Source organism: Bubalus kerabau, chromosome 14 (assembly GCF_029407905.1).
Source record: "Bubalus kerabau isolate K-KA32 ecotype Philippines breed swamp buffalo chromosome 14, PCC_UOA_SB_1v2, whole genome shotgun sequence".
Classification (NCBI taxonomy): domain Eukaryota; kingdom Metazoa; phylum Chordata; class Mammalia; order Artiodactyla; family Bovidae; genus Bubalus; species Bubalus kerabau.
The window spans coordinates 43,800,062-43,809,749 of NC_073637.1; the positions used below are offsets into that span (position 1 = coordinate 43,800,062).

The 9,688-nt window shown below is 39.9% G+C and overlaps 1 pseudogene; it reads right to left on the bottom strand.

Moving 5' to 3' along the window:
- Window positions 1-5,258: 5,258 nt before the first annotated feature.
- LOC129626907 (acetyl-CoA acetyltransferase, cytosolic-like) lies at window positions 5,259-6,672 on the bottom strand (annotated as a pseudogene).
- Between the last annotated feature and the right edge of the window lie 3,016 nt (window positions 6,673-9,688).

Here is a 9,688-nt window from a genome sequence, read left to right on the forward strand (position 1 = left end):
GGGCAGTGTCTTTTATCCTCAGATTCTAAGACAATACCTCTATTCCAGGGAGCAAGATAGAGGAAAAATCAAAATGACACATTTTTATATCTCATTGATGAGAAAGTACTCACTATTACAGGTTGAATTGGGTTCCTCAAAATTCATATGTTGTCTTAATTCTTGGTACCTCAGAATACGACTTCATTTAAAAATAGAGCTATTCATCATTGCTTATCAGCCTTTTGTCTAAGATCAAGTGTAGTATGGCTTTTGTCTAAGATCAAGTGTAGTATGGCTTCCCTCAGTTGGTAAAGTATCTGCTTGCAATGTAGGAGATCCCGATTGGATTCTTGGGCCAGTAAGATCCACCAGAGAAGGGATAGGCTACCCACTCCAGTATTCTTGGGCTTCCCTTGTGGCTCAGCTGGTAAAGAATCTGCCTGCAATATGGGAGACCTGGGTTCAATCCCTGGGTTGGGACAAACCCCTGGAGAAGGGAAAGGCTATCCACTCCAGTATTCTGGCCTGGAGAATTCCATGGACTAGACAGTCCATGGGGTTGCAAAGAGTTGGACACGACTGAGTGAGTTTCACTTCACTATTCATCACCTACTCAGTAGACATGAATTTGAGCAGACTCCAGGAAACCTGGCATGCTGCAGTCCATGGGGTCACAAAAGAGTTGGACATGATTTAGTGAATGAGCAACAAATGCTAATTTTAGAGTTTTGTAACAAGGATGAAACATAACGTATAAGTATTAAATTGCAGTACAAATTCTGTTAGTTATAGATTTGATTTCTGTCTGAGCAGCTGTCTGTGTGCATTAATGGCACTTTGGGATTTTTGGTTTTAGATGATAAAATAAAGCACACATCTGTGTTTATGGGTAAAAAATAAAATAAAATGAGCTATTGAAGGTATAATTAGTAAAGAGGAGGTCACATTGGAGTAGGGTGGACCCGTGATCCAATATGATTGGTGTCTCTCTTTTTTCTTTTTTAAATTTATTTATTTGTCAGCATTCAGTCTTGTGGCATGTGAGATCTTTGTTTTGGTGCATGGGGCTTAATTGCCCCATGGCATGTGGGATCTTAGTTTCACAGCCAGGGATCAAACCCACACTCCCTGCATTCCAAGGTGAATTCTTAACCACTAGACCACCAGAGAAGTCTCATGACTAGTGTCTTTATAAAAACAATGCAACGTACAGAGCCAGGCTTGAACACAAGGAGGACACTGCGTGAAGGCTGGAGCTAAGCTGCATGAACCAAGGAACTATCAGATGCTAGGAGGGATGCCTGGGACAGATCTTTCCTAGCAACTTCAGTAGGGGCATGGCCCCTGCTGACACCTTCCTCTTTGACCGCTAGCCTTTAGAACTCTGAGAAAATATATTTCTGTTGCTTAAGCCACTAACTTTGTAGTATTTTGTTAAGGTAGCCCTAGCAAATCAAACAGTAACACTTAAGGTAGTCTAGTTAAGCGTAGGATTTTTGGCTTTTTGTGTAGCTACAATTTTGAAAAAGAAAAAAATGATTACTGTAGAACAGGTAGTCTCTGACAAACTATGGCATACTCTGAGAAGCAGTCTCAATACTCAGCATTTCATTGGATCTGTCACTATTAATTGTGAAAGGTATGTTGTTACATTATATATTGAAATACCTAGAAATAAATAATGCTAGCAATTTAATTATGATAGGTCATCCTTACTTCAGAGAGATTAAATGTGAAAAAAAAGAAATGGGCATCTTAGAATCAATGAAATACAGTAAATATTCTATAGACAATTTAGTTATAACAGTAAACAGAGAAAAGAAATTGTTTGCATGAGCTATAATTCAATAATTTATACCATAGCATATAAACATGACTTGTCTTATTACAAGATTTTAAAAGTATATATAAGATAATCAGATAACAAAGGATATAAAAATATCAATATGGATATTGATATAGATATAAATATATACAAATAATACTGTTCTTTACTTAACTTTGTTCAAAATGCTTTCACTAGATTAGTGAAATGCAGAATCAGTGATATCATATATTCCCTTTAAATAAAAGTAATATTTGGTATCAGTTATGCTTATTCTTATAGAAGGCAGGAGAAGGGGATGACAGAGGATGAGATGGTTGGATGGCATCGTCTACTCAATGGACATGAGTTTGAGCAAGTTCCGGGGGAAGGTGAGGACAGGAAAGCCTGGTGCGCTGCAGTCTACAGGGTCGCACAGAGTCAGAACAACTAAGCTACTGAAGCACAACAACAACAAACGCTTATTCTGCAAAAGAAAGATAATTTGGAGTGATGGTTTCATTAAAGAAATTTAATGCCCCTTTCTCTAGCAAATAAAAAATAATGGCACTGCTTCAATTGGGAAAAATAATACGAGGACCTAATAAGTGAGATGAAAACTGTAAAATTACCAAATGTAGTAATAATTTACTTCTTTTAAAAAGTTTGCTTTTATTTTCCTTTTCTCTATGAAACTCAGTCCCATTTACTTGAATTATTCTTCTCATTATGTATTGGCTAAACTTCTTCAGAAGCAACTGGGATTTTTCATTTTAGTCCCAAAGGAAAGTTTTAATTGCATGTTGCCATGACAAGTTGAATTAGTAAGACATATATTACTAGATAATTCTACAACTCTCTAATTTTAGAGGGTCTTATCAAGAAAGCCACTTTCTTTAGATGTAACTGAGATCTAAAAAATGCAAAGCATCTGTTTCACAATTAGCAAGGAACAATGTAAGGATGAGTTCACCAGGGGTAGAGAGAGGAAACCAGAGTCTCCCACTGTGCAATCTTTGATGATTTTACATTTATGAACCCATAACTGAGCTTGATTCAGCAACTGACCTGTGAAACAGCACTGATTATTAATATTAATTACTATTACAGTATTTAGACTATCCCCATAGTATTACAGAACACAATAAAAACAATTTGAGATTCAATTACATCAATGAACAGCTAAAACATTAGTAAAGATATTAGCTAGCACAAAGGAAAAAGTGCTTAGAGTCTAAAGAAGGCATTTGCAAGCCAAGGAGCTGGGCTTCTCCTAAGTCTTGCTGGGGCAAACACGTTGAGGGGGAGGTTGTGTCAAGTCGTGACAATCATTTCAATAAAGGGAGGGGGTGGGGAACAGCTAAATGTGTTTAGCAAAATGAGGTGTTAATTCATTTTAATAATTTAAATGGATTTAAATATTTATAAATCAGAAAGACGATATATAAAAACAGGGACACTGGAAGCGTAGAACTTAACAGCTCTAGACAACATGAGATTCATCAGCAGCAGAATTTCATTTCATGCAAGAGATTGAAATCATATAATTATTATCAAAGTTTTTGTCCTTGTGCCTTTAAGGAGTCAAGCAAAGTAAGAAAGAAATTATCTTCTCCAGTTTTTTAATAAGCATCTTCAGTTTTTAAAATACCAACGCAGAACAAACACAGCAAAAGTTCTTTTGGCACCTGGCCTATCAGTGAACCTCTTCCTACTTTCTGAGTAGCTAGTCTTGGCTCCCATTTTCTTTAAAGATAATCTAAAATGCTAACTGTCTTGTGTGTTCTTTGCTGATATACATGAGCAAATACACTCTACCTAAATTAGTAGCTCCCAAGCTTTTTGGCACTAGGGACTGGTTTTGTGGAAGACAATTTTTCCACACACTGGGTGGGAGGGGTGGTTTGGGGGTGATTCAAGCACATTACACTTACTGGGCACTTTGTTTCTGTTATTATTACATCAGCTCCATCTCAGATCATCAGGCATCAAATCCTGGCAGCTGAAGACCTTGCTAAATGGTACTTTTCTAATTGTACTTCATCTCAGAGATCACTTAAATGCTTGACTTACCTATATTCTGGGCTTCCCCGGTGACTCAGTGAAGAATTGGCCAGTAAAGCAGGAGACTCATGTTCAATCCCTGGTTTGGAAAGATTCCCTGGAGAAGGGAATGGCATCCCACTCCTGTGTTCTTGCCTCGAGAATTCCATAGAGACAAGAGCCTGGAGGGATACAATCCATGGGGTCCCAAGGAGGCAGACATGACTGAGCAACTAACACATTAAGGAGTTAGCATATTTTTCTATGAAAGGCAAATGTTTTAGGCTTCACTGGCCATTTAGTCTCTTTCACAGATGCTCAACTCTGCCATTTTACTGTAAAAACAACCATAGACAAAACACAAATGAAGGAACCTGGATGTGTTCCAGTAAAACTTTATTTATGGACATTGAAATCTGAATATCATATGCAGTATTATTCTTTTGATTTTATTCTCAACCATTTAAAAATGTAAAAATGCTTCTTCACTCACTATCCATGCAGGCCAGATTTGGTCCACAAACTGTGTTTGTTTGGACATTGTGTTCTGGACTACGGGTTCTGTAAGATGAGGCATCTCCTAACCTTGTCTATATTATCCCTGCAGTTCTTAATAAGTGCTTCTGTGAGTATTTGTCAAAATGAACACTGGCATCATAGAGACAAGAAGCAATGAATACAAACAAAACGTAAAGTTCACCCTTCTGCCTTCCTCCTGTCTTCCTCATCAGAATATCTTTAAGGGAATCCTCTATTATTCTCTTTCATACTTTTCTGTTCTTTTCAACTAAGTAGTTACCAACATAATTATGAATTTACTTGTGAGTTTTCGTGTTTACTGCTATATTGATTTCTATCAATGACATGATAAAGTATCATAAATGTAATGACTTTGAAAGCAATACATATTTTCATCTGTTTCCACAAGTCATTAGTCAGATGGGCTTGGTTGGGTCTCTGCTTAGAGAATGTCACAAGGCTAAAATCAAGGTGTCTACAGGTATGTGTTCCTTTATAAAAACTCGAGAGAGTCTATATGACAGAATCTGCTTAGAAGCAGACTTTTTTTCTATGAAGGGCAAATGTTTTAGGCTTCACGGGTCACTCAGTCTCACGTTGGCTGAGTTGAGTTCCATGCAGCTGTAGGACTGAAGTCCCCATTTCTTTGATGACTGTTGGCTTATTCTCAGCACCTGAATTCTACTGCATTCCTTGACTCATATTCCCTATGCCTTTAAAGCCAGTAACTGTGGATCAAAGTCCTTTTCATGCTTCATCTCTCCTTCCTTTTCTTCAGCTCCTCATCTCCCTCCAACTTCAACCAAGAAAGAGTCTCTGGCTTTTATTTATTTATTTTTTCCTTGATGACTGATCTGTTTTATTTATAACAACGTTAGATGCAGCTTGCTTGTACCTTGAATATTACACATTAAAGTGCAACAGGCTGTCGAGTCTTGCATTTCTTGTGAAGTGGGAGATGGTTTCCACCCTCACATAGGGAAGCAACACCATGATGTCCACCCTTGTGCTCCAGTGTGTGTAACAGGATGACAAGAATATTACAGACAGATGCTCCAAGAGGATGGCCCAGGGCTATGGCTCCTCCTTCAGTGTTGACATTCTCTGGGTTTAAACCAAGTTCTTTAGCTATTGCAACAGACAGGGCTGCAAAGGCTTCATTGATTTCAAATACATCAACATCCTCCAGTGACCACCCTGCTTTTGCAACAGTTTGCTTTGTTGCTGGAATTGCTCCTATTCCCATAATGGAAGGTTCCACATCTGCTTGCGCCCAGGAAACCATCTGTGCTAACGGTGTGAGCCCACAGTTGGCAGCTTCAGACTTCTCCATAAGAACCACTGCTGCAGCACCATCATTCATTCCTGAAGCATTAGCTGGTGTGACTGTTCCCGTTCCCTCCATAAGGAAGCAAGGCTTTAGCTTAGACACGGCTTCCATGTTGCCCCCATGGTGAGGAAACTCATCTGCTTTAACTTCAGTAAGACCTTCTTTCCCTGGTGGCTCGGTAAAGCCTCTGCCTGCAATGCGGGAGACCCGGGTTCGATCCTCTGGGTCGGGAAGATTCCCTGGAGAAGGAAACGGCAACCCACTCCAGTATTCCTGCCTGGAAAATCCCATGGATGGAGCCTGGTAGGCTACAGTCCATGGGGTCGCAAAGAGTCGGACACGACTGAGCAACTTCACCTCAAGACCGTTTTTTAGAAGATAAAAAAACTGGAACGATCTCTTTGTCAAAATGGCCGGCCTTCTGTGCATTCTCCGTCCTGTTCTGGGACAGCACTGCAACCTTGGCCTGTCTTCTCTACTCACTTGCCACTGTTTGGCCACATTTTCAGCTGTAATGCCCATATGATAGCTGCGGAATACGTCAGTGAGCCCGTCACAGAGTATACTGTCTGTCAATGGTTTTTCCCCAGTCTTGACTCCCATCCTCAAGTGAACCAAATGAGGAGCTTTGCTTATATTCTTCCATGCCTCCTGCAACAATGCTGGAGTCTCCTATCCTTATCGATTGGGCTGCGAGACCCACGGCTTTCAGACCTGACCTGCAGATCATTTGGCCGCTGCACGCTGGAACAAAGTAGGGGATTCCCGCACCCACGGCTGGCCTGTCCAACAGGGTTCTGCCCACAGCCTACTGCCAAAATGTGTCCAAATATGACCTCTGAGACCTCTTTGGGAGCCACAGCACCCTTTTCAGGACCTCTCTGACAGTTGAGCCCAGGTCATGGACAGGAACGGTGGATAAGGCACCACTGAAAGAGCCTATGATGGTGCACGCTGCCGAGACAAGGACCACTGGGTCCAAGTCTGCACTCATCCTGCCACACTACCGCCTCTCAAGCAGCTACTGTGGGCCCCAGGGCAGCCAGCTTAGTGCTGGCTTTTAAAGTTTCATGTGATTAAATGTTCTTACCCATATAGTCTAGGGTACTATCTCCATGTCAAGATCAGTAGCTTAAACTACATCTGCAAAGTTCCTTGGCCATGTAATATAACATTGTTTTAGGTTTCAGGGGTGAGTGCACAGACACCTTTGGAAGGAGGCATTATTCAGTATACCACAATTACAACCATCCCTGTAAGTTTCATGAACAAAGGTCCTATCTTTTTTTTTATCATTGTTGCATATCCAGTGTGTGACATGCTTGCCAGACACATAATAATTGCTCAATAAATATATCTTGAATCAAAGAAAGAATAAGTGAGCAAATGAATGAGTGAATATGTGGATCTAGAGTTTAGTAGAATGTTCTAACCTTGAATCAAACATTTAGGAACGTTGAGTGTATCTATGGGTCAGTGGTAAACAAAAGCACAGATTTTCACTTCAGGAAAACATGGATTCAAGTTGGTAGTTTTATTGTCACTTATTAACTGAGTACCAAGGATCTGTGTGCCACAGTTTCTTCATATGAAAAATGGGAAATCAAAACTTCTATCTAAACGTTTTGCTGAGGATCAGATATATACGGCTGTATATCTCGTTCCTGAATATTACAGTGCCTAGCTCATAGTGAGCACTTATTATATTATAGCCATTATAAATGTTGCAGGTATTTTGAGGTCTAGGTATTTGATGGAATTAACTTATTTGGGAAGAAATGGAATAGAGGAGAGGGGGAGGGAGGGGAGAACGGTAGGGTTGGGTCCAGGAGATGGAAGGGAAGAGAGAGGTCTCAGCAGAACACTGTCACTTAGCAATATTTAAGAAGCAAGTAACTAAAGAGAAGTAAGAATCAATAGTTAAAGATGCAAGAAAGATAGAGAAGAGCACAGTCTTTGGAAACAAAAGGGGAGGAGGAACTTGAAGGACAGAGTCACTAACAGTTTCAAATATGAGGACAATATCATGTAATGTAAAAATTGAAATGAGTCCATTATATTATTGGATAAAGATGTCAGTGGTGACCCAGGAAGGAAGGTTTGGTGAAATATTAAGGAAGACATTCAGATGTAGCAATTTGAAGGAGAAATGGAAAAAGAAGGAATGAGAAAGCAGAAATGGAATGAGAAAGCATGGTCTTTCCAGAAGTTTGATGTTGAAGGAAAAAAGAAAGATGAGCCATAATTTGGAGAAAAGGCTTGATGTAAATGGGAATTTGGGGTGCACATGTATTTATTTTACTGTCCTTCACACCTCTCTTACCACAGCTTTTCAATCCCTTTCCTCTCTATCTTTTCCACCTTCCCTCATCAATGATAAAATTAATCAATTAATCAATAAAAAGGTTAATCAGTAGTAAATCTAAGAGAGAAATGGAAAAATTTATTTGAGCCAACTTGGGAGACAGTTTTTCAGAAAACTCTGAGGCCTGTTCTGCAGAGGTAAAGGGGGATTCCCTGGTGACTCAGATAGTAAACAATCTTCCTGCCAATATGGGAGACGCAGGTTCAATCCCTGGATCAGGAGGATCCCCTGGAGAAGGAAGTGGTAACCAGTATTCTTGTCTGGAGAATTACATGGACAGAGGAGCCTGGTGGACTACAGTCCATGGGATTGCAAAAAGTCAGACATGACTGTCACACACAAAGTGGGAAGCCAGCATATAATGTGATTTTATAAAGAGGGTCCGTGCAGTCAAGCACACGTATTGATAGAAGGCTATTGCTATTTGCAAGGAACAGATATGGTATCCTAGTGAATGGTTTTAGTGTTTTTCTAAGTGTAGGGAGGTGCAAGAAACCAGATTCACGAAATTTTCTCCTGAAAATATCTAACTATCTGAAGGCCAGTTCTGCCAGTTTTCTGAGTACAAAGTGCCTTCTCCTGATCTTCAGCCTGAGTCCCTTTCAGGTTGTACTGTAGGTCAGTAACAGCAGTGGGTAATGCTTTGATCCTTGTGGAACTGAATGATGGGCAACATTCTTTATTTTACAATCCCTTCTGTTTTGGCTTTAATGTCAACCAAGGTTTGAGATATTCTGTGACCAAGTTGTCCCACAGTGCTAGAAATACTCATTCCCAGTTTGGGTGAGGATTTCATTGGTAGGACACTTCATGTAGTATTACTGAAGTAGGCTTAGTAAATAGCAGCCAAAAGCCCCTGTCCCACCTGTCTTACTAGTCTGTTATAATCCAGGAAATGATTTCCTCTTGTTGCTTCTTCCCAAATCTAGACTTCCAGGGTTATAATCATTGATTTCATTGAACTGTATAAGTGGTCAATGGTCTCAGTTCATTTAGTTCTTTTTGGTAGAGGCTTAGAAACACATTTGGTAATGCAAGAAATAATAATCTTGTAAGATAGGCCAAATGCCAGTAATATACGTAGTAACATTAATAAGGTCATAAGAAAGTATTCAAGTTAAAACTCGCATTAGATGCAGCTCAGTATCTCCCCAGGTTATCTGATCCAGGCTGCTCTGCACCAGCCATCTTAAAGGGAAATGACAAGTTGGAATCATATATAAAGTTCACCATAGACACTTGCATGTACCAGATGAGGGGTGGCTTATCGTGTTCTCTTACAGGGTCGAGAAAGGAATGTTATCTTCTAAGGAGTTGCATGGCTGATGTCTGAAGAAGAAAAATCAATCTTTATGGTTTAGCAGGTATTTCTGCCCTTGGGGAGGTCTGGTTAATGCTCAGTGTAGATGCATAATGCATGCTAGAGGCGAGGGAGGAGGCCTACATGGGCAGAGAAAAGCTTTATGTTTAAATTTTTCTTATCTCACTTTAAAATACCAATTTTATTTCATCACTCCATCATGCTCAACAAAGAACCTCAACTACTTCGTGCAACATATAGGAACTATCAGGTAGGACCTTTCTCTACTTGTTAAAATAACCTGCTTCCCACATCTCAACTCCCCAAAGGTCTTACCTTCTGCCT